The sequence below is a fragment of the Alosa alosa genome, chromosome 1 (genome assembly GCF_017589495.1).
Source record: "Alosa alosa isolate M-15738 ecotype Scorff River chromosome 1, AALO_Geno_1.1, whole genome shotgun sequence".
In the NCBI taxonomy this organism is placed as follows: domain Eukaryota; kingdom Metazoa; phylum Chordata; class Actinopteri; order Clupeiformes; family Clupeidae; genus Alosa; species Alosa alosa.
Genome location: NC_063189.1, coordinates 15,316,248 through 15,342,830, shown reverse-complemented (window position 1 = coordinate 15,342,830; position 26,583 = coordinate 15,316,248). Strand labels below are relative to the sequence as shown.

The following is a 26,583-nucleotide window of genomic DNA, read 5'->3' as shown; positions in this document are numbered from 1 at the left end:
GAACCTCACCATTCCCCATCATCCATTACTGTAACTATCTCCTCACTGACCTCCATACCGGTCCAGTGTCAAGGGCAGGGGATGGGGTGGTGGGCTACTCTGCTGTTAAACCTCATGCAAATGAATGCAACTTTTTCATTTCAATAGGGCATAATAGCTATTTAATGTTTTGTTTTGCTTAGGAGTCAGGATAGGTGTTAGATAAGATAACTATGCATAACATATCCTCAAGTTCAGCAAATCAACAAATTCAGTTGTTGATCAACCCTGTTTTGAGAGGGAAACAGAAATGTGTGAAATGTGCATTAAAGCTCAAAGACAGAGTGATAGTCACCTCCCCTGTCATCTTCTTCCAGTCGATCTGTTGTGAACCTCTAGTAAACTGCAGCAGCCAAGCCAAAGAAAAAGTAATTATGTGGTTGTGAAACGTTAGCAGACCCCATGGTCTATCATGACACAGGCCAGAAGACTCAATTAAATTGATTGGTGATTTCAGATACTTGAGAGTATTTTTGTTCATTCTCCAATTCGTTTCAATTCTGTAGTGCACACGACTTGTGCCTTGTTATGAATTCATTTTCTCAGACCTGAGAGCCTGTCAGGTTTTCATTAAGGCGTAAGGAGCCAGCAAGGTTACATGCAGAGGGTACAAAACTGAATGAGACAAATGAAATAAAATATGCTGAGCAGCACTCGTCTAGTCTCTCAGAATGACTTTCCAGTTCTGCCCCCCCCCCTTCCTCTCTCTCTCTCTCTCTCTCTCTCTCTCTCTCTCTCTCTCTCCCTCTCTCTCTCTCTCTCTCTCTCTCCCCCCTCTCTCTCTCTCTCTCTCTCTCTCTCTCTCCTCTCTCCCCCCTGGTTCTATTCCAGAGGGCAGTGGTTGCATTCTGCTGCATTCTGCTGCTCTGGCTCTGTGACCTTCCTGGTGTGTCTCTCAGCATTAGAACTGCCACAGCACAGCTCCAGTATCAGATCTCTCAGCTCGTCCCAGAGTGGCATCAACACACACACCCTCACACACACACACATACACACACACACACACACACGGACAAAATAAATCATACTGTGAAATGGTATACATATAGGAATCAAATCACATGAAAAAAATATTAAATGTCTTATGGCAGTGATAAAACTAAAAGACTTTCATCTTAAAGCAGGCGCATAGTGAGAAAAGAGGAGGTGGGGTGCTATAATACATATTCTCATTACATTGGCCCAAACCGCACAATCAAGCATGTGTATGGCAAATAGTGTATGGCAACAATCATTCTCTATCATCCAATCATAATGATTCCACCATACCTTTTAAGTTCACACACTCACTGTGTTCTACAATGGAGCAAACACATTTTATAGGCTACTGAGGCTGAGGCTGAGAATGCTAAATACTTTTGGCAAGTTAAAATAGCTTTAGAGTTGGTCATTCAAGGCAGACATGCATGCTTAGTAAAGACCCTAAGACTTAATAGGACTAACAAGACTGAACCTTCCATGTTGCAGCAACAGCTCATTAACAGTATCTGTCAGGTCAACGCCACTTTTTGAGTGTAACCGTAAGAGAAGTCCTAAAACAAGTAAACAAAACCTTTTTCACTGTGAAAGGTCAGGAGTTCAGCTTTAAAGCATTCACGGGACAAAAGCATTTAAAAGCAGCGTCACAGGCCTCTCTCTCCCCTTGTGTTCTTTAGTCAATGCAGAGTGGTCAACTAAATGGACACTTTCCTCAGCACAGGGTCAACAGTTCACTTGTCCATCCCACCCATATGGCATGGCTGCACTCATAAGGCAGACATTCATAAGTCAATTGAGTGGAAAAAAAGAGGTTAGGACAGGAGAGAATAGAAGCACATCAGTCATCTATCCATCTGGAGAGGTTTTGAATGGAGGCAGAGAAAAAGGAAGTCACGAGTGAGTATAAGAATGATGAAAGGATGCTCCTAAAGTCAACAATCAAGCCTGAGACCATTTAAGCTGGTCGAATTTAGCCTCAAGTTACACTTCTTAGCTGCTGCCGCTATGCCTAATCCACATCACCCCACCACACACACACTCACACAGACACAGACACACACACACACAGACACACACAGACACACACAGACACACACAGACACAAAGACACACACAGACACACACAGACACAGACACACACAGACACAAAGACACACACAGACACACGCGCGGTGCTACAGGGCAGTGAGGGTTTCATGCCTCCGTCCCTGTGATCATCATGTGGGAGCACTATGAATATGATGGAACTGCTGACACACACACACACACACACACACACACACAGAGGGGAAAGTTTGCTGCTCGTAATTGAAAGCGCCTTTGGCACCTCCGGGCTCCACTAATTATGCCCTCTGAATGCCAGTGTGGCGTTGGCCTCTCCCCCTGCCTCCATCCCTCCCTCTATAACGCCCTCTTCCGCCTCGTCTTCTCTACCTTGCGCACGCTACTGGCACAGACGCGTCTGACACACAGATGTGTCAATACCTCAAAGCAAGCTTGGCTTATAGTTTCTCTTTTATTTATCGGACTCATATTTTTCTTTTGGTCTTTGTCTTTCTTTTTATTATTCCTTTCACTGATCTTCCTTCAGATTGTTTTTTTCTGTTTGTCTCTGACATTTTGGTTTGTTCTTTTCCCTAGCGCAGTGCTCATACAAAATGTGCCCATGGCCACGCAAAACATGTCTGCAGGGCCTGAGAGTGGGGAGAGGTGCTTGTCACCGCTTCCCTAAGCCATCGCCATACTAGTGAGATAAAGATCCTTTATTAGTATATATACTTTTTTGATCCCGTGAGGGAAATTTGGTCTCTGCATTTAACCCAATCGGTGAATTAGTGAAACACAAACAGCACACAGTGAGGTGAAGTACACACTAATCCCGGCGCAGTGAGCTGCCTGCTTCAACGGTGCCTTGCTCAAGGGCACTTCAGCCACGGCCCACTGGTCGGGGCTCGAACCGGCAACCCTCCGGTTACAAGTCCAGAGTGCTAACCAGTGGGCCACGGCTGCCCAATAGTGGCTGTAGGCATACTGCCTCTGGCATACTGGTTGTATAGACCCTTTCAACAACAAAACAAAAACAATGCTTGAACGTTCTATTTGGGCCCCAATCTACTTCCTCTGCATTTAAGATAACATATGGAATGTTAAAACGGAAGTCTTGTGGGGCCAACTATGATGCTGATAATGGAACTCTCTTGAAAGGGTCCATATTGCTATGGTTAAGCTCTGAAACATGCTCATACTCAACACTGCACTCACTTGGGGGGGAGGTCAGCCATACATACACCTGTAACATTGGTGAAATAAATGGTTTGAGAGTTTTGCGAAGGTCAGACAGACACAACTTACTTTATCGTTAGATATCCTTCATGTTCTGTTGTCTCTATAGTACATCATGTAAAATGTCCAGATAATTATGTCACACTGCACCATGTGTCTGTCGGACCACTGGGCTGAGTTTTATCATTGGTCATGTATAGCTGAAAGGAACTGGGGACTCTGCCTTCTAGTGATTATACTGTTTGAAATTGTCTCTCTCACACAGTAATATTACTCAGACTTAGTCTATGCCAGTCTCAGTTACGTCATGTATTTTAATGGCTGGCCAGAAGTCTTTGCAGCTAAATGACAAAAGTAGATGGAATTGTACGGATCTGACTGAAATGATGATGTAACTACTTTACCAGTTTGTGTTTAGATTTCAACGCACAAATTCTCTCTTATTACAGTTTTCTACAAATACAACTGTTTTCACACATTTTCAAAATTCTGTGTCTATTTTTCAAAACTCTACACACAAAACCAACAATTGCTCACACAAAATACAAATTTGCCTCAAATCTCCAGCAAAATGACACACAACATTCAAAATGTCATAAACACATCTCTAAAGCAAAGATTTACCTCACATTATAAACACTTTTGTCATTATGACATTTTGGATAGATCATGTACATACTGTTGTTCAAAACCTAAAGCTCTTCTGTCTTTCATGGGCTTCTATGCATATGTCCATACAAGAGAAGTCATCTACAGAGAGAAGTTGAAATACACAGTAAACATAAGCAATATTGAAACTCAAAATAATGATTTTCCTAAAATAATTTGCTGTTCTGAATACAGTATGTAACAGCCAACAACAAAAAAGCAACCAAAATACAATGACCACTATGAACATGGAGTTTTGAAAAAGCTAATATTGCCAAAGACAGAAATTACTGGCATCTCCAGAGGCACAGAAAAGAACATTGAGCTAATGGTAACTTGGGTTTATGTCAAGTCGACTTTTTGTAGCTCCGTAAACCATAAATCCTCTAGGAACAGATTGAAAGGGTATATCTATTCATAGGCCTATACTAAGGCAGTGATCGGAGTTTAGAAGATTGTGTGACAAGCAAAGATTTAGTGTGTAAGCAGTTGAAAAAAAACTGTAAATGTGTGGACAGTATGGATTTAAATGTGTTTCTTTGTCTCTAGCTGTGTGTGTGTGTGTGTGTGTGTGTGTGTGTGTGTGTGTGTGTGTGTTGGCTGTACGTCCTTTCCTCCCTTTGACACTGATCAGAAAAGCACACATGGCTCTTTTGCCGTTATGCAAAACAAGAGCTCACTCACCAGTCCCTGGGGAAGGCACAGCAACAAGGCTGTTTGACCCCTGACCTCCCCTTTGTAAGTGTGTGTGTGTGTGTGTGTGTGTGTGTGTGTGTGTGTGTGTGTTTGTGTGCACTGGTCATGACGAACATGAGAAATGAGCCTGACAGATGGACGAAGAGAGAGAAAGAGAGAGTAGGAGAGACAGAGATAGAGAGAGAGAGAAAAAAAGAGAGAAAAAGAGAGGGCGGGAAAGAGAGGTAGGTGTGGGGGTGGAAAGGCTGAAAAAAAGAAAACCTGAAAATGAGAGTCCTTGAGAGAAGACAGGGGAAAGAGTGCGAGAGCCAGGAAAGAATAGAAGAAAGAGAGGTTGAGTGGACAAGGCTGGGCCTCGGCCCAACCTCACTCATCTCCCCCTCAACTGGCAGAGCACAACTCCAGGGTGGGCCTCCTGCTCTCTCTTTCTCTCTCCCTCCCTCCCTCCCTCCCTCCCTCCCTCTCTGGACGAGCAGAAGTGGCGAGGAGAAAGGAGCAGGCCTTATTTACAGTCCTGGGAAGATGGCTCGCCTCCACCCACTCCCCTCCACTCTCCACTTCCCTTTTCAGGGTGGGCGAAGGGAAACCCCATTCACATTCAAATGCAGCGATGAACTTCTGCAGGGATAACAGAGCCGTTAGCCTGAGCGCCAAGCGATGGGCTCTTTTTGATTTCTGGCTAACGAGGCGTTAACAGGGGGAGTCACTCTAATCGGCGCTCGCTCCCGCACCAGCTCTTTCACGGCTGGACGGAGAGGTCATGGTTTTACCTCCTGTTGTAATGGCACAGTACTTGCTATTCACACAGACACAGCACACACATGGCATTCAAAGAGCCAGTGCTCCAGGTAACTAAGGCCTCCCTCTCGGCCAGGCGCGCCTGTAGGTGTACGTCCGTACGCACTGTGCGTACCATCAGGCTACTCAACAGCGAGAGAAAATTTCCCTTGTGTGTGTGTGTATTCACACCAAATTGGCCTACCATACCTTCCCAACTATGCACAGTATCCCATTAGCTGCATGCCATCAGGCTATTTACCATTTTCTATTACGTAAAGTTAGTGAACACGTTATCAAAATTAACGTGCAGACATTTTGTGTGAGCAGGAGAGAGAATACGCACGCAGGCACGCAATAGGCTACTTGTTGTTTTCTTTTACTCGGCTATCTATATATGGTTATCAGCACACAATGTTGAGCTAATTATAGTGGATGGAATCCACTATCTTGAAATCTCCTGGCTTCTTCTTCTTCTTCTTATAACCTTTTCTTTTTACCTTTTCAAGAATGAATGCGACTCTCACCGCTTAACGTACAGACATGTTGAAATAACCGTTGTGTAGGTCTGGAGTTGGACAAGAGAGTTACTTTTTCAGATTTTCTTAAAAGTTTATACTTTTTGAGAAATAGGGGATTAAAAATGTCAAAAAGCTAATTTTTTCCCCATAGACGTATGGCTGTGATGTCATAATGGCCTAAAGCCAGCTGCACTTTTTAAGCTCCCAGAGAAGTTCCCAGGCTAATCAGAACACAGGTGTCACCTGTGAATCAATCTGTCTCAGCTTCTAATGCATACAATCTGGTGCTCCCTAAAACTACACATCCTGTTTAAGTGTTTCCCGTGTGTCAAAATAAAAGTCACAGCCATATCTCATGCTTTGCGCATTATATCTCCAGAACGGTTTGACGCATATGCTTCAAATTTAGTACAAGTGTTTGTATGGACTCAAAGATGAAATAAGTTGATGTTGGAGGTCAAAGGTCAAAGGTCAAGTCAATAAACACTCGGAGTGCGATATCTCAAGAATGGCTTGACATACATGCTTGAAATTTGGTATGAGTATTTGTATGGATTCAAAGATGAAGTGAATTGATGTGTTATATCTCAAGAACGCCTTGACACACAAGGTCTTTTGTTACGAGGGTTTGTATGAACTCAAAGATTAAGTGATTTAATGTTTTTTTTTCAGGAATTTCCCCACCAACATTAAGCCAGCAGCTTTCCATCCACTATTGTAATTCCTCTGGCATTACATTCTAGTTCACTAACTCAATACTCATCATAGATATCACAAGTTTAAACAACGAAAACAGAAAGGATGGAGGCAGCAAAGCTAGGAGTTATTCCAGATGGACAAGAACAAGGTAGGCAATTGATGTGCTTGTCAGAACATTAGACTGCACTAAAGCCAGACGTCACATTACGCTAGAACAAAAGTAAAGGTAACTTTAGCCTGTATAGGGCTGTATCAAGTTGTCCAAATGAATAGGTCATTGTAGACGTTGTCGTTGTATTATTGCATGTGGATGTTGTTATGCTATGTAGGCTTTTTTGCAGACCAATGCACGGACCTAAAACGGACAAATATTGTTCACAAGTGAAAAAAATGTTTGCGGGGGGTAGGGGGGTTATGGGTGTGCGTACCATAGCATTAATTCCTGCAGGCGCCCCTGCTCTCAGCTGAGAGGGCAGGCGGGGAAGCTCACATCCAAATGCCCCGCCACAAGCACAGCCTGTTTCACCTCATCTGTTTTCAAATGCAAATCCTATTAGCATTATGCATAATGGATAGGCCATAATGAGATTCATGCACACAGCTAAATGAATAATAACCAATTAAAATGATCTACCATTGGCCTCACTGTTGAAGTAACTTTCCCTATGCCCTTCCTGGGCATCTACACAAGCAGAGAGAACCTCCATTACTACCCACTCATTTTGGACAGTTTAGATGGCTCAATTGATAGCCTTTTCTCCTGACAATATACTTGTACAGTCTATAGTTGAATGGCCACAGTGCATTTGCAGTTCTGAAGGGGGCCAATAAAGATGCGTTTAATGTTTTACTGATAAATGAGGCTGCAAATGGGCTAGTGACTTGCATGAAGATGATGAAGCTGAGGAGTCTCTGAGGAGAGGAGAGCAATCAGGAAAATCAAAGAAATCCAAATGCTCATTCATTCTCATTTGGCTATAAAGTTCCTCAACAAGAATCTCATAAAGATCTTAACAACCTTTTAACGCCCCCTTTGTTTTTGAAAAAGTGCTGCTCTTTCTGATAATGGAACAACATGTTGGCCATGTTGTGTGAGCATGAAAGGACAAGATGATACAAGGAAGCCACATCTGAAGAGTTCTGTGACAGCTCTCCCATATCCATTTCAGGGCAACATGCCCTTAAACCCTCAGGCACCCCTCCTCTCTCACCGTACCTGAGTGTGCCCTGTGAAGCATGTCCGCACCTTCTCTCCCTCCCCTTCCCTCCACCGTTTACCCCAAGCCGGGCTGCCATTCTGGTAAGATGGAGCAGCAGTGCTCTCAGCAGTGTAAGCAACCCAGGCCAGCCCCAGAGCTCATCCACCCACGCACCTACCCCACCCACCCACCCACGGCTGCCTGCACATCAATCGTAGGCCAGCCGACTGGAGCCAGTTGAGAGCCTTAGCTTAATCAAAGTTATGGGTGTAGCGGCGCTGATTCATGGGCCAGGGCCCGCGTGCTGCTATATTGCTATCGTTAGCCCGTCATAAACCTTCTGCTGTCGGGCGGAGTGGAGTGGAGCGGAGCGGCGCAGAGCAGGGATGCTGTCATCGGGAGCGTGTCCTGCTCCCTCGGAGGGCGAAGTGCACGGAGGAGGCACAGGTAATGTTTACACCTCACAGAGCTCTGCCTGACTGACACCTACAGCAGCAGTACCCGACCGGCATTCTCTAAGCTTGGCTTCCAGCAATGTGCAATGCTAATAGCAACCATTAGGATGGAGGAGGGGTAGCTCTTTTTGCACTGAGACTTCACAAGGATTTACACAACCAGAGAAACACAAACAGGAAACAGGAGAATCATATCTACAAACAAACCCTGTCCACAAGTGCACATTTCTCTACATGATCTGGGGGTATTCAAGAATGCTTGATGTATAAGTAAACAAAACATGTTAAATTACATGTGAAATTCACTGATATCTGGATGTTATTGTTTTAGATAGAAGAAACATATTAAATCCAGCTCAGTGACAACTGGTGCAGTCAAACTAAACTAAGCCAGAAGTCAAGTTTATGAGCCTCATTATTTTTCAAAGATTTGTTTCCAGTCCAGGTGAAAGAAATAATCAAAACAGGAGCCTGTATGCACTTTTATAATCATGTGTCTTTGTTTTGTTATTTGTTAACCCAATAAATGAAATGGATTTACAAACAAATGACATGTACACACAAACACTATGCTCCTTGGTTCAGACCGGTATAGATTCTATCCAAGAGATTATTCATGGCTTATGAACTCAGAGGGTGGTTTGAGCATGCTCCTGATGGTACCAGCAGCAGGCCAATGCTGTAGTTTAATGGAATACCCATGTAATGCTGGATGCATTAAACACGTAATTAAAACTCTATGCATCTGCGCTGTGCTTGTTAGGAATTATCCTACGTTTCAGGATTTGGGAATATAATTGGCTGTGTGGGAAGAACACAGATTACACTGATACAATCCATAAATGGTCTTTCCATATTTTAAGCACCATTTCTAAAATGAAAGGAGCTGTCTGCAGTTTTTCCAATGCCATCACCCTCGCATTTTTTTTCACATTTTGTATTCAAAATGTGAACACATGCATAAGCAAATACTGTATGCATTAAACAAATACACTCATTTCAAGTTGTTTGGAACACACATGAATGCCAGCAGGCTTCGTCTTCTCTTAGCTCTTATCTTCAGAAAGATATGTATGATTGGTCTAAAACTGTCGTTGACAACATACTACACAATGCACAGTTCACGCTGTTGATAAATTCAGTGTTTGGCACTGCAACCCTAATGCTATCATGCAGTCCTTGTGATTTCTAGACTTAAACTAATTCTGTGTGTTTGTTGTTTCTTTGTTTTCTGTTTACCCTCCCCAGGCTCACATGAGTCACACAGCAGATGAGAATTTCCATATGGCGTCTTGGCCTCTCGTTCACAGGGATGCTGTAAGTGAGGATGTGTGTGGATCTGTATATGTGTGTGTGTGTGTGTGTGTGTGTGTGTGTGTGTGTGTGTGTGTGTTTGCTGAACTGCTGGCACATCCCGCAGTGCTGGGAGGATACAGTCGGGCCATTAGAGGGTTGGGATGATTAAGCGAGACCCTGAACGAACACAGACAGGCACATACACAGACACACACATGCACACACTCACACACACATACACACACACACACACACACACACACACACACACACACACACACACACACACACACACACACAAACACACACACACACACACACACACACACACACACAGAGACTTTAACACAAATCACACAAAAACACCTTGTTTAAGTGCATAGCCGGCATAAAGAACTACACCAAAGGAAGGCTAAAGAGACATGAGGAAGCAGAGCAGCACAGCCCACCCTGCGCGAGGAGCAGACATCAGACTCAGACAAGTCAAAATAGTGCTGCCTGGCGATGTCTAAGTGTCATCTTACAGCCCCTCCCACCTCTCTCCCTCCTCCACTTTAATCACGTCTCTCTAAGACAATTACGTCCTGAATGGGACACAGCAGCTGATGGCGTCGAGCTGAGTGACAGGTGAGGAGGGCTCTTCACAGAGACTAAAGTGCACCATCAAATGCAGGCACGCAGACCCTGGGGACTGGAGATGGCAGGTTGGGACACAGCGACCAGGCCACTCCATGGGGTTTCATCAGCCAGTGCACATATAAATGAATGTCAAATGAAGCACTTGTCCTAGCTAGCTTCATCAGACAGGCTTTGTGAGGCGTAAGAGGGCCAAATAAATGGCAGTGCATCTCGCTACGCACACAGCATTTTTGACAGGGGTAAAATTCCAGCCTGAAGTGGCTGTTTGTATCCATGATGTCTAGCTCACTGGCGAGGAGAGTTAGCTGACCCAAAGAGTTGAGGTCATCTTCTAAAAAAAGGCCAACAGTGGATCACTGAATAGAAAATTCATGACCTTTGGCACTCCAGCAAAATCCAGAGTAAAGTAAACTGGCAGCATCACTTATGATGTTATAGGAGCAGAGAGTAGAATGGCTCCATAATTGTGATACGATACACTGGTCATGAGCAGAAAAGAAATGAATGGTTGAAAGGAAAATTGTTTCAACAATGTTCCTTTTGTTCAAGTACAGCACAATATATAGGGACGAAGGAAAACATGATCGCTCTGGTGTCTCAAAATGAGTTTCAAGCTTCAACACGGCATCCTACAGTTCTAAGCAACAGTTCTAAGCAACAATACAGCACGTATTGCCTGCCAGTTCTAAGCAACAATACAGCACGTACCATATCTGAGTAGACCGGAAAAAAACAGAACAGAAAAGGCTCAGGGATGCAGTGCTCATTATTTTCTATCTAGTCCCAGCCTTCTCCCCCAAAATGACTTAAGTGTCTAAGCTCAGTGGGCATGACATTTCTCTTGGTGTGGGCTCCCATCCATTTGTGGATGAGGTAAGCACTATTAAGTCTGGCTGCCAGTTTAGTGGCTTGGACTAGGAGTGTGGCCAGGGCCTCTGTGCAGCTGCCGAGGGTCAGTGTAGGTGAGACGAGACCAATGGACAGGAGAGGAGAGGAGAGGAGAAGAGAGGAGAGGAGACCACTGAGCAAGACAGGAGAGGGAGAGGAGAGGAGAGGAGAGGACAAGAGAAGAGAAGAGAAGAGAGGAGAGGAGAGGACAGGAGAGGAGACCACTGAGCAGGACAGGAGAGGAGAGGACAAGAGAAGAGAAGAGAGGAGAGGACAGGAGAGGAGAATACTGGGCAGGAGAGGAGAGGAGAAGAGAGGAGAGAAGAGGAGAGGACAGGAGAGGAGACCACTGAGCAGGACAGAAGAGGAGAGGAGAGGAGACCACTGAGCAGGACAGGAGAGGAGAGAAGAGGACAAGAGAAGAGAAGAGAAGAGAAGAAAGGAGATGAAAGGAGAGGAGAGGACAGGAGAGGAGACTACTGGGCAGGAGAGGAGAGGAGACCACTGGGCAGGGATTAGCAGCAGGCCTTAAGACAGAGAGGCTGCTGGTGGAGATTTGAAAGAATGAAACAAAGCAGCAACAATCATCCCTGAATATGCACATGCACACACACACACAGATAGAGAGAGAGAGAGAAAGAGAGAGAGAGAGACTCACAGCCATACACTTTTTGACATCTTTAATTTGTCAAATGAGGAAGCTGTGTGCTGTTTGTTCTCCTTTGTAAAAGCCCATAAACCTCTTAAAGCTTTTTCAAAAGCCGTCTTTGCAGGCACATCAACCAAACAACGATAACTATGCACCCCCACACTTCCCTGTAGTTTTGGGCAAATCTTGCATGCAAAAGGAGCAAAAAAGAGTTCTGTTTCATTAGACTTGCAAAAGGAGCAAAAAAGAGTCTGTTTCATTAGACTTTCTCTGACACACTCAACATCCTCCTGCTGGGTATATCCCATCCACTCGTCAGATCCATCCGATTGTCTCGCAAGGCGGGTCACAACATTCCCCTTTAACATGGTTATATAAACAAACAAACAAACAAACAAATAAATAAATAAACAAGTAAATAAATAAATGTGGTACCTTTCAGATGACTCTGGAGAGTGTACATACACATAAATACTTGCACACACTAGCAAAAGACAAATACAAACACACACATACACACACACACACACTCACACAAACATACCCCGGCACTACATCTTATTTCAGGCTGTCAGGGGGGCTATTGGTAAGAGGCAGCCACACATGAAAGGCTTTTGGTGTGTTAGAGGGAGCTGATCACGAAACACCTTACTGCATAATAAACAGCTTCTGGCTGCCCGGGAGTTCCAGGAGAAATGTCGACATATTAAGCATGCAGCCACAGCATTTACAAAGCCTCCTAACTGTCACATGAGCAGTATCTGGCGAATATGTAGCTGGAGTAAGACATAGCTGCAGCAAACGCAGAAAACACAAACTGCTCCTGTTCTGTCTTGTGCTCTACCTTGGCTCCTCTGTTAGTTTTACATCTTCAACAGTCTTTTGATATGGGCTGTAAACCTCCAGAACTCAAATGTCAAGTCAGAGTCAGCCATTTTGCTAATTGGTTTGATTGGACTTGCAGATTGCTAAACTATACGTGATTGGTTCAGGCATTTGATCAGTGGCTGGTTTCTAAGTAGAGCATATTGGTTTATTAAAGAAGTTTTGCGGTTTTAATTCCAAAGCTTGACACTTGGAACATCATGCTCTTTCTGATGAAGGACCCAAACAGGGTGGAATAGCGCAGATTAATTCATTAAGTCATTAATTACTAAGTCAGCTTGCACTGATGTCTTTTCGCAGCCAGAGAAAATGAGCGATGGCAAAATCAACAACGGATGCCAGATCTCAGGGTGGCATGGAGGTAGGATGTGAGAGACTGACAGATGGAGCAAGCCTGGATGCCTTTCTGCTCATAATTGACCACTGAGATGGTGGGTGAGGAAGGTAGACACACACACACACACATACACACACACACAGTATGCACATACACGCACACATTCCAGAGTCCATAAAATACTTATAGCATCCATAACTGCGCCAACTGCCATCATAAACAATAGTTATCTACCTATAAAACAGTAATCCAGACAATCTACTACATTACAGCTCTTTGTCAGACCACAAGCTATGTAGGAAGTGACAGGAGTTCTGGAGGGCCCCCTCCAGAGATCACTAGCTCCATAACTCCATATAGTAGTCATAAGTATGGCCCTCCTGCATTAACACCAGCATCAAGTACATATCAAGATAGAGAGAGAGAGAGAGTGATAGAGAGAGAGTTGAAGCTTCAGCAGGTTGTGCTGCTGTGCTGTGTATTGCCTTTGGTGTTGTAAATCTCACATTTGATTGATTCTGGTTTTCTCCCTTTGGTTTGGTCATAAATTAAACTCCAACAACGTCCAGCTTCATAAGGGCAGTTGTGGCTAATTTTTAAGGAAGGCACGTGCTAACACTCCACATCTCTAAATCTACCAGGCACTAAATCACACTGGCCCAAAGGTCTTTGACGAGGCCGTCTTCAGAGGTCAGACTGGAACCAATACCAATCAGCTGTGCTCCACCCAGCCCCTGTGCTCAATGAGTTTTGTCCTCAACTCCCACCTGGAGTTGTTGTCTCAATGGGTGTGTGGGTTTCCATCGATAGGTGGGGGACAGGGTCATACACATGGAACATGTCAGCAAGAGAGCTGACAAGAAGGAAAACAACTAGCCGCCTGCTAGTCAAAGCACCATCCAGTGCCATCTGCACCACCCTTCCGCAAACACACACAAATATCTACCAACATCCATAAACAGAAAGCTCATCCAACAAATTATATTTGAACAGAATTGACTGCCCCGTAAAATAACAATAATATACCACCTGCACCTCCCTGTTGGCTAAACATAGTAAAACAGCAGAGAGTAGTTATCTCCATTCCCTTCCCAGACGGATCATTTATTAGCTGTAAAGTGCATTCACTGTCTAGTTCCTGGAGTATATGATCCATGTGGAGTTACAGGAGGGCCTCTGGTTGGGCCCCTGTGTGGAGTTCTTGTTATTGGCTGGGGCCTTTGAGGGCCAGAGCAGAGGTGTGTGAGTGGAGATCCTGTGCCCAACACCAGCTGCAAAAAATCAGGCCCTCACTCTCACTATATGACTTCACTACGCTGTGCTTTGCTGGGTGCCAATACTGAAAAAGACAGCAGACAGAGCCAACGGGATCCAGTGAAACGCTGTTCACCACTTCTGGAGAGTATTACATTTCAAACAGACTCCCGAAAAGGAATATAAAAACAATATAATAAAACAATGATAGGCTGAAAGACAAAAATGCAACAGGAATACTTTTTTTACTGTTTATTTGCCTGCTTCAGGCAAATTCTGAAAATCAGGCAGACTTGTTTGTGCGTGACACTGAGTTTGAGAAGTGAATACTTCATTTGTAGGACTAAATTGCCACTGCTATTGTTCAGTCCTTGTCTCCATGTCACAATTACACATTCTTTTGACAGCTACCTTCATCCTCCACCTTTGATTTGAGAAGAATTCAGAATTGGATTTCCGCTGTAAAGGATACACCGCTGACAGTCTGCAGTGGAGAGTCTCCACACTGTTACATATTGCATTTTTGTATTTTGTCTCATTTGACAACTATGCAAAAGCGAAGACATTTCAATCAGAAGATCTGTCCAGACAACTCCCCTGTAAAATATGCATCAGCTTAAGTTCAGACGCCTGGTCCAACAGATCGCAGATTGGATATTGCAAGTCTGAGAGAGGGGAGAGGAGAGAGGGAGAGAGAGAGAGAGAAAGAGAGGAAAGGGGGGTTGCTGCAAATCAAAACTGGACCACCTCCTTTATTGCCACAGCCACCTGCTATTCAAAGCTGCCAGTTGTTGTTAATAGAGGCAAGCTTCTGTATGTGGATTTGTGTCTATGTGTGGGGGTGGGTGGTAGGGGTGGTGTGTGTGTGTGTGTGTGTGTGTGTGTGTGTGTGTGTGTGTGTGTGTGTGTGTGTGTGTGTGTGTGCGTGCGTGCGTGCGTGCGTGTGTGTAAACATTTGTTTGCCTTCAGAAGAATAGAATAAGCAAGCATAACTAATGAGCCAGAGAAGACTGGGTAGTCAGGTGCTTGTATTCCTTTCCGTTGGCTGACATTCCAAGTGTCGGCCCACAGCCTGGTTGCTAAGGGACCATTCTTGTGGAACATCGGCAAAGCTCCAGGATCTGAATGAACACCTCTCTTGCTCCTCCGCTCTCTTAGCGGGCTGATTTAGGAGCTGAGGTAGCTGTTAAACTAACTGGATTTCAGCTGAGCACACAAGGTTCGTATGGGATCATTAGGTCCATTTAATGGCGCCATGATTCAAATGCAACGTGATTCAGTATGCCAGCACAGCTTACTCAGGGCTTGTGCACACAAAAGGGCTGAAGCTGAAACATAGATGTCCAGCTGTTTATGCTGACCATGGGCAAAATAAAACATTCTAACAGAAAAGAGAAGCCATACTGGAGGACATGGAAGAAGGGCATGTAGAGCGACAGACAGCCCAGAGAGATAGAGGGTCCTTTGTGTATCTTTTCCAACAAAGAGACCAGCAGGTTGGTATGGCAGTCTATTTTCACCCACTGAGAGCAGTGATTGTGATTGATGGCCTGATGTGAGCATGTGTGTGTGTGTGTGTCTTTCTGTGCTTGTGTATTCCTATGAGTATTGTGAGCATGTTCAAGTGATTTTCTATGCGAATGTGTGAATGCATGCAAGTGTATGTACTGTATATATGTGTATGTATGTGTTTATATGTACTCTATATGTATGTGGATGTGTTTGTATGTACTTAATATGTGTGTGTGTGTGTTTGTATGTAGTGTATATGTTTGTGTGTATGTGTTTATATGTACTGTATACGTGTGTGTGGATGTGTTTGTATGTACTGCATATGTGTGTGTGTGTGTGTGTGTGTGTGTGTGTGTGTGTGTGTGTGTGTGTCAGGTCTATAGTCTACAGTCAGTCCCATCTGTCCCTCTCTGGAAGTAGGCGAGTGAATGGGAGGCGGTGGAGCAGGACAAGTGGATTCAGTATGAGCTGAAATGAAGAGGACGCCAAACTCAATGAGGCCTGTCTGGCTGTATGCTCCTGCGCCTGTTCCTGCCCTGCAGACACAAGGTCATGAGTAACCAGCACCTCACCATCAGCACGCTGGTCTTGGCAAGAGCCGCAGGACCATCGAAACTGGCTTCCAGGCAAGTAAACAAAACTAGGGTAAACAAACAAACGCACAATAACAATTGTGTGCTGTCAATACACTGACCAATACATTACACACAGTTTCAGGAGGATTTCGGAGGCTTTGTGTACTCACGACTCTTGATTTAACTTTATTTACGATCACGTCAAAATGGGAGTATGTTGCCGTATTTGTTTCAAGGAAATAAATAAATTAACACATTTTGTCCCAACTCTGGTAACAGCAAGACGCCGGTCCTTACAGTGTTACAATCCTTTCACAGCACACACTCACTAGTAGTGTGTGTGTGTGTGTGTGTGTGTGTGTGTGTGTGTGTGTGTGTGTGTGTGTGCGTGTGTGAGTGAATGTGCATGTGTGTTACTGAGACAATTGACGTACAGGCATTCAGCTGTGTAACCTAGCCACCGTGGAGCTGTCCGGTGCTGAAACCAGATTGACTGCGGACAGCCCTGCTGGAGAGTAATTAGCTTCATTGTGCATTGGGTTCCATTGCACCAAGTGTACATGCATGCATGCACAGCCACTACATCACCACCACATCCATCATTAATGAGCCCTCTCTGCACTCTCTGCATCTCAGTCTAGGTAATCACTACCACAGGCAAGTGGGCCACCGAGTTTTCTAAGGTCAGGTCATGGATATGGGCACACACACACACACACACACACACACACACACACACACACTGCAGATAGCACAGATTTTATCAGTATTGATCAGAGTGGAAATACCTCATGACTGATTCAAAACTGCTGTTGTAGATTTCATTACGGTAAAGCATACAGCCGCATTATGAGGGCGTATTCTAGAAGGTCAAAATAATTCTCTTATAAAACAACTTGCTGCTGTCTGCAGACAATACCTGATTAGGCTTCCTGGAGAGAACAAGGAAGGCCTGTTCCCTGTTTCAATTATATATTTTCCATTCAAATTCAAAAACAATGCAATGGTAAATTCCCATAGTGATAGCAAAACAACGCGTAGTAAGCACAGCTGTGGAAACCCAACGCCGGTGAGAGGGGAAGGTGGAGATGTCTGGGGGCCGGTGCTATTCCCTTATCTAATTTACCCAACTCTTTGAATCTTTCCCTGGAAGTCCAATAAAACGACACAGCCATATAGACGAGTGCTAGAGCAGGAGCTGTCGATGTCTCTGTAGTATGCCCATGTCTGGGTCAGTGGATCCGTGCACTCCGTGGTCTCCCTATCTATTAAGTAGATAGCAGAGTGACTACATCTGCATACCAATGAAGAGATAACATCATTCTTTCAGCTTGTTTCCTCCTTGGTTCTGCACCAAGATTTGGAGCACAGGACCCAGGATTTTATATTAGCTGCCTGAAGCAGTTTGTGGAAACCGCTCTCCTCTCATTTGTAAACATCAGGAGACTGATTGATTGACATCCAGAAGTAAGTAATTATTAAATGTACAGATAATATATGTTATGGAGTCTGAATTCTTCCTAACTTTAACAGCCTTTGATGCTTCGCAGGAAGTCATGAATTAGTATTTATTGCATGGCCAATTCACATATTTTATTACCCAGAGCTATTCACGCCAAAACTCAGCTGCATCAAGAACATCCATCATTTTTGCCACATTTAATGCAGTCCAATTCCACATCACAACCCTTCAGAGAAAACGACTCCTTAGCTACTCCTTTGTCCTCAACAGCCCTTATCTGAGTCTGAACTGAAGGCGCTGCCTGCGTGTCCATGGGAGGCAGTGGCAACATGATCTCCACCATGGCTCCCCCATACCCCCTCTTTCTTTTCCAAAGCTGCCTCCATCACTGCCGAGGGGCTGGAAGCATTTGGATAAGGAGGCCACGGGGCTGTTGGCAGCATGCCAAGGACCCTGGTGTGAACTTGCACGCACCCAGACAGAATTAAAAATGTATGTGTGCCACCGACTAAGTCGGAGATTTCTGCCAGCCTACAAGACCACCCGATGGTCTCGCCCTGGCTGTGTGCGTGCATGCGTGTGTGTGTGGGTGCATGATTCAGTGGTGGGGGCATGTGAATATGTGTCCTCTTTACCTTTACTGCAAGAACAGGACTGCAAGAAACATACAGCGAGAAAGCATTTGTGTGTCAAAAGAGCAAGACAAACATCTACAGATTATATTTTTGAGAGAGAGCGCATTTGTGTCTAGAGTAAGACAAACATCTACAGATACTATGTGAGAGAAAAAGAGAGATAAAGACACAGTGGAAAGTGCCTGTCTGACACAATGAAAACAAGGGCTAAGAGGCAGACAGGGGGAGAGAGAGCTAACAAAAGAGCTGAGAGAGATGAAGGGGGAGAGAAAAACAGGGGGACAGAATAGAGCAGCTCCATGCAATCGATACCACCCAGCTCATTTGTCCGTGTGTCTAAGGTGGTTATGCACCGGGCCAACTAAATGCTAAGTGTCAATCTGTTAGTGGAGCAAACATCAACACTGTCCGGCGTCGCCTCTGGGGATTATCCTGTCCCATCCGGCACACCATCCACCCCAGAGCAGTGCACAGACACCTCAGAGAATAAGGGCTCTATCCCAAAACCAGCTCTTGTCAAAGCAAGGAAAAATAAAGCACCTAACTCCCATCACCCCCTCCACCCCAGGACAGGTTCTGTGTCTCAGCCCACACTGACTAATGGCCACTTATACCGGCCTGTTTGTTCACATGAATTGATGTGTAATTGCAGTGCATTGTCCTGCTGGGTGCTTGTGCGAGGTGGGGGAAAAGGGGCTGTTTTGTCAGCGGGACACAGGCGAATGACGCAGCACCCAGATTCCTGGTGGACCTGTGCGGTTTCTGCGGAGCCACACAATGGGGCCAGGCAGCTGCCGAAAGACTGAGCAGGAAGCAGCAGGGTCTGAACAAGTGGTGTGTGTGTGTGTGTGTGTGTGTGTGTGTGTGTGTGTGTGTGTGTGTGTGTTTTCTGTGTGTGCTCAAGTGCTTTTGTGTGTCTTTATGTTTTTAGCTATTCACCAGTGTGTGCGTGTGTGTGTGTGTGTGTGTGTGTGTGTGTGTGTGTGTGTGTGTGTGTGTGTGTGTGTGTGTGTGTGTGTGTGTGCGCGCGCGTGTTTGAAATTAATAATAACAGAAGTGGAGGCTGAGGTGTGACCACTCTTATTGGAAGTATTTAACCTTGTCAGTGACCCCTGAAATGTGACCCCATCTTCACCCACTATCATAACCGTGACCTCCCCCTCCATGTGTGACCCCAATCTTCACCCTGCCACTGACCACCAAACCACCATCCGGCCATCCCCACGTGCTCTAGACCCTGACCACACATGTCCAGTCTGTGCGGCAAGGCACTGGTCAAAGTACAGACTTAGAGATGCAAGAGCTGCAACATAATTATGGCCTGGCTGATTAAATGTTCTCATATAGCCTACTGGCTTTGGGTTTCCATACTGAGACAAGGCAGTAATTCTCCATCCCTTTCTCTTTTCAGCTAAAAAGTTGGAGTCATCTCTCTACAGCCCTTAGAAGTAGTCATGAATGTGATGAAGTACAAATCTTTTAGCTCAGTGTGGCATTTGGTTCACAGTAAAATTGTATGAAGATAGAGTGGTTCTCATGACCAAACAGAAATAAAAATGTACAGAATACTTGTCAGAAGGCCAGTGAGCCTTCTTTCAACTTCTCAGCTATTGACATAACATGAGATCTCTCTCTCTCTCTCACACACACACACACACACACACACACAATCCCGGGTCGTGGCCAGGTGCTGTGTGATTTGGAGGGGTGATGGGTAGGACGGCGCGGAGCATGAATTATAGATACGTGGGGCTGCATGGCCCTTTTTGATCTCTCTCAACTTTAGTGTTGCTGGGGGAGAGCTCCAGCCCTTCTGCTCCTGGGGACCTGCCAGCCAGCAGGAGTACCAGAGATGGAGCTGGTGTGTGTGTGTGTGTGTGTGTGTGTGTCTCTCTCTCTCTCTCTCTCTCTCTGTGTGTGTGTGTCTCTCTCTCTCTCTATGTGTGTGTGTGTGTCTCTCTCTCTCTGTGTGTGTTTGGCTTATGGTCCTTTCATTTCCCACCCCTGTTATTCACCTCACTTAGCATGGGGCCTTAGCATGGGGCCTCGCTAGCTCATGCATGAGTCACAAATACAGCAGAAGTGATTGAAAAATCTTCGAACATACTCAGACCCATACATGCTTGTATCAGACTTGTATCAGTCAGACGTGAAGACACAAATGCCAATGCCAACAAGCTTTGCTCATATGCCATGTCGGGCTTGTTACACTGTATAGGGATATTAATCTAATGTATGCAATGACACAAATCGATGCATTCTGTTACTGTCATTAATATGTCTTCAATTCAGTTCTTTAAGTGTTAACCTCAGCTGAGGGTCTGAATGAAACCTCAAAGATGTGGACTTAAAATCTGGTGCTAGAGGAATAGAGCCCATATTCTACAGTGTTTTCCTTTATAGTGTTTTTCTCTTCCTCTACTCTGAATAGTTTAAACCCTTCTGGCAAGACAAAAGAGACCAGCTGTTTTCAAACTCCGTTTTGGACAAGAAATGTACTTTTAGACCATTCAGTCAACATTCTGATCCATCTTTTTTTTTTCAGTGAACAGCCTTCCACACTATGGGCATATCATTTCAATATTAGCCAGTTATGTGAAAACCTGGTGATTTTCTAAACATGTAACAGAACCTACATATCCTGAAAGATAACATAATAACAAGATAACATAGTATGCTACAACATACCTGTATGGATCATATGTGTTATGTTATATGGCGAACAATCAAGCGCCCACAGCCTTAACGCAGAGTCTGAGCCTTAATGCAGAATTCTCGCAATCGCGTGTAATAACTGCATCATTACAGAAGTCTCGCAGAAGGATATTTACAGATAAGGATATTACATTTGTATCCATGCTTACATTGCCAAGCAGCAGCTTTGGGCTACAGTCACAGTCAGTGAATGCAAAACTTCCATTCTGTAGACAATGAATATGACATTGACTACACCATAAATATACCGGTATGGCTGAGAACATGTGGGGTAAACCCCTGGGGAAATGTCAACTATTGTAACAAAGATAAGGCATTTATTTGAAAAACCCTTACGCTCCCTTTAGTCCAACGGTCCAACGATGTATTCTGCTTTAGCCTACTGATAACTCCTGCAGGCACCACAGAGGCTGCGTTCCCAGTTATAATTTCGTTGTGGTGCGGATAACGTTATGCTGCCAATGTCTGACACCAGTAACTTGAAAGGGCCCTCCTTGCTAGTTATTCGCAAAGCGGCATAATTTAACAGTTACTTTGAGCTCTACTTATAAAGTTCAATTAAACAAAGTAGCCTACTTGTCGTAACACGGGCGAAACGATAATCATTATGAATACGCACACGACTATGTCCTTATGGTTTATAAGACTAATTGAAAGTAAACGTTGTTTTATTTACCTTTAGTTGTACAAGTCGTGCCAGGCAAGTCTGTCAACCCGGCCGGTCTCCCGGAATGTGGTGCCGGTCTCGGTGTGTAACGGATCTAGCTGGTTGACTTGATCTAGCGCAGGTGCCCCTGGTGTAGCAACGCCGTCAGTAAAATGACTCGAGGATTTCTATGTGATGAGCTGGCACCCTCAGCGTAAGGGGGAAATTGTCCGAATGTGAAAAATGTAGAATAATCAAATTTCTACGACTCAAAACACGCACGAAATAGGTTTCTTTATCAGGAAGCTCACAATAAGATGTAACGCCAGCTTTTTCGTTTAGGGTAAGATGCTCTAAGGGTGGGAATAGACCCTAAGAGATCCTCTATCTCCCGGCACCGATGCCTCGGCTACTGAACAGTGGGCTTGCTGAAACAAAGAAGACCACTGCCGCTGACAAGCTGGCTACTCCCCCATTCGTTCCCCAACGACAAGAGGGTGGGAGAGGGGACAGAGAAAGGGGGTAGGTGACAGGGAGAGAGCACTCAAATTATTCGTCCAGATGCAAATGATGAAGAACATATACTTTATGGCCCACAAACAATGCCAAATTTACTAAGGCACCTTAGCAAGCCTATCTATTGTTAGCGTAGCAAATGGCACTATCCACACTATGCAAAGTCCACTTCGAATGTTCCAAATAAGCTGATTATCACTAACATCCCGAATTCAACAGAGAGGTATCACCTACATTCTCTGCAGTCTGGCTTCCAAATGAATGCTGATTGGAGCGCATCCTTCTGTGCTGTGGTCTTTGTAGTGTTTAATCGTAGGCCTATACAAGTCATACATTTAAAAACCTAAATGATTTTTTCAAAAAAGTTGGGACGCTGTGTGAAATGTAAATAAAAACAGAATGCTATCATTTGTAAACCACGTGTATAAGTTCCTGTGTAAATATATTTTTGAATGTATTTTTTTTTTTTTTTGAGGGGGTTGAATTTGATGCCCTAAGACGTCAAAAAGTAGCCTACTGTGTTGCTTCACATCTTCTTTTAACTACAGTCTGTTTGTCTACTGTATGTTTTGGACTGGAGTAAAAGTTTTGAGAATGACATGTTGATCCATTCTTGCCCAATATAGGGTGTGTGTGTGGGGGGGGGGGAATCACAAATTGATTGGGTTACCCACAGGACAGTTTTCTACTTTACCTCAGTCTATCTAAAATGAACTCTCAGACCCAGATAAGACAATGGCATTTCTGGATGTACGTCTAAATATAGTTTCCTCGCATGGTAATGTTTTAACTAGGGCTGTCAAAATAACTGATTAATTTCGATTAATTAATTTGAGAAAAATAACTGATTAAAAAAATTAGTGCAGATTAATCGATTCTGGATGACTTTTGACCCCGAGCCGTTCTAGTCAGTAAAAATTAGACTGTAAAATGAAGGAGAGAGAAGAAAACGTGCTGCCTGGATCATTGATTGGAACATTTACTTTTAAAAAATGGCCTGATAAAAATAAAGTGTTGAAAATAAAGTCCTCTGCAATGTCTGCAGCAAGGAATTTGCATATCACCGGAGTTCATCAACTCTATAGTCGCACATCAATGCAAAGAAATAAGTGTTGACATTGAGGGGAGTGTTCATTTATTTTCATTGTGTCCCCTAGGTTATATCTGTGGCCTGAAATGCCTTGTATGTGAAAAAAAACTTCTTCCCAAAGCACTGTTAAATTCATTTCCTCAGTATATTAGGTCATATCATAGATTATTATGGCCATTATTTGAACAGTGAAAATAATAATGAAAGAGTTTTTGAACTTTAATGTCACTAATGCTGATTATTCAATGATTCATTTGAATTTAAATATTTAAAATACTTTCACAGTAACAATTATATATGCGATTAATTTAGATTAATTAATCACAGAGTATGTAATTTATTAGATTAATTTTTTTAATCGATTGACAGCCCTAGTTTTAATCACCCTTAGTGGATGGAGCATCAAACTGTTCATATAGTCAATGTTTATCAGGAGCTTTCCTGAATCCTGTGCCCATACAGTGAATTTCATACAGAAACAGGTCTGTTTTTAATGCAGCGCCATTTGAAGCCGCAAAGATCACGGCCATCTAATATTGTTTTTCAGCCCTGTCCTTTTCTGGATTCACTGAATATTGATAATATATTAATAATGATATTATGTACTATAGATGATGAAATCTGTTTCACAGTTCTTCACATTATCACATTGAGTAGCGTTATCCTTAAATTGTTGTATTATTGTCCCACACAGGTTGTCACAGAGTGACGAATGCCTACAGATCTTTGCTTCTGAGAAACTAAGCTTCTCTGGGATGCTCTTTTTTAGCCAAGTCATGGTGACAGTTAACCTAATTAGTTGTGAAACGATCCTCCTTGTGTTTCTTTAACATTGCACAACTTTTCCAACTTTTTGTTGCCCCTGTCCCAATAGCATCAAATTCAAAATGAATGTATTCTTTCATGGAATGGTCAAATTTCTCAGTTGCAACATTTGATATGTTGTCCGTGTCCTTTTTTGCAACTATATTATGAGATTTGGAGATGATCACATTCTGTTTTTATTTACATTTTTACACAATGCCTCAACTTTTATTGGAAAAGGGATTGTAAAATTGATACAGGAGTATCTGAAAAAAGTATTCAATATAGAAAAACTGACCACATTAATTATTATTTCACGATCAATGCAAATTGTGTGCAGTTTGTTTTTATTCATTCCTGCTACCGACCAACACCTGTTATAATGACTATACACAGATATTTCTGTTTAGTGATATCTTAAATATTCACAAAATGTTGAAATTATTTGTGATTGTTCTTCCTTTCAAACCCATTCTCTGGATACACTTGTTATTCATTGGAACTCCATCTTCTCACCTGAGTTTGGTTTGACAGTATAACCACACTATTCAGTGGCTCCTAACAGTCATTAACCAGTCTACTTGATCTTGCATAACAGATGAACCTTTTCAAATAATCTCCTCTGATCTGATTTCCATCCAGAAGCCTCAACCATTGTTGGGCACGTCCCCCATGGGTTCTGCCTCAAGTAGCATAGAAGCCCTTTAATTTAACATTGAGAACTTGAGGGAGTTAGAGAGAGTACAGGAGAGGACCGAAAGACCCAACAAGAGAGAGAAAGATGGAGAAAAGAAACAGAAGTGAATGAGGCCTGAGTGAGCGGAGCCCGATTTGTTCAATATTCTAAACATTAGCTATGCTCTCTGAAGAAGGAACTTTTTCAGCGCCCACCTAAAATCATTAAAACAGAACACTAAGCTGCATTCTAACATGTTTAAGCATTACGCTCTAATTGAGGACAAGATGAGGGCTTTGGGGGTGCAGAGGAGTGGATAGGATAGGGTTGGATAATCACAAAGAAAATGCTAAAATCACATTTGGTTTTAAACTAGAATTCAAAAATCTGCAATTGTGTTTCCCTTACTGACTGCAATAGCACAAACCTACTAAACCTTGATGGAGAGAGAACACCATCATGTTGAGGCCTAGCAGACCATCTATCTTAATCCGGACCTATTTAGGGTGTCTAAAGAGCAGTCATGTAGACTTTGGGCTTTTTTATTTGTGCATATATCCAACTGGAATTTGATCAGATAGATAGATAGATAGATAGATAGATAGATAGATAGATAGATAGATACTTTATTGATCCCCATGGGGAAATTCAAGGTCTCAGTAGCATACAGACATCACACACACATTCACTAACAGCAGAAAAAAGTAATTAAAAGTATATATATACATATACAGACATCACACACACATTCACTAACAGCAGAAAAAAGTAAAATAAGGACAGTAGAAGATAAAGAATATACTAAAATACAAATTATACTAAATAACACTTAGTCTAAATCAATTCTAAAAACAGGATCCACATAGTGGGTGATTAATCAAGAGGCGCTTGCAATGACTGAGGCAGGGACTGAGCCTATGATTCTCTATGCATAGTAAGGTAAGGTGCTCTGTGTGAGTGAGTGTCATGGTGATGGTGCAAATGACCAAAACCGTCCAAAAGTCCAAAAGTCCAACAGTGCAACAGTGCAAGAATAAAGTAGAATAAAGAGACCAGCATAAAATAAATATGGACATATCAGAGAGTAGGCAAGGTGACATAAAAAGAAAAAGAAAAACTATATATATCTATATATATATATATATAACCCCTCCCTCCATGCCGGCTGTGGCATGGAGGGAGGGGTTATGCATATGTGCTAATTATAGCACGCAAACAGTGAGGCAGTAAGACAGTGGTAAAAAGTGGCTAGTGGACAGACAGTAGTACCCAAACATGGAGTGGCAGACAGACTATGCGGAGAAGTCTATCTCTCCTCTTCCCTTAAGTGAAGCATTGAACAGTTCAATGGCCCTGGGGACAAATTACTTCCTCAGTCTGGCTGTTGTGCAAGGCAGTGAGCGAAATCTCCAGCTGATCAGGCTCTTCTGACACTCATTGTCCAAGATGTTGATCAGTTTGTTCAGGGTCCTTTTGTCAGATATTGAAGTGATGCACTCCAATTCAGCTCCCACTACAGAGCCAGGTTTCCTTACCAGCCTGTCAAGTCGCCCAGCATCCTTCTTCTTTGTGCTTCCTCCCCAGCATACCACTGCATAGAAGAGGACGCTGGCAACAACAGACTGGTAGAACATTCTGAGGAGCTTGCTACACACATTGAAGGACCGCAGCCTCCTCTGAAAGTACAGCCTGCTCTGCCCTTTCTTAGA

At 43.6% G+C, this 26,583-nt stretch overlaps 1 protein-coding gene across 1 annotated transcript in view; it reads right to left on the bottom strand.

Annotated features, from left to right (window-relative positions):
- Positions 1-22,249, bottom strand: part of ncana (neurocan a) — a 75,662-nt gene extending 53,413 nt beyond the window's left edge. Inside the window, exon 1 of the mRNA XM_048259059.1 lies at positions 21,819-22,249. The gene's annotated coding sequence lies outside the window, so the exon portion shown is untranslated. The remainder of the gene's footprint in view (positions 1-21,818) is intronic.
- Between the last annotated feature and the right edge of the window lie 4,334 nt (positions 22,250-26,583).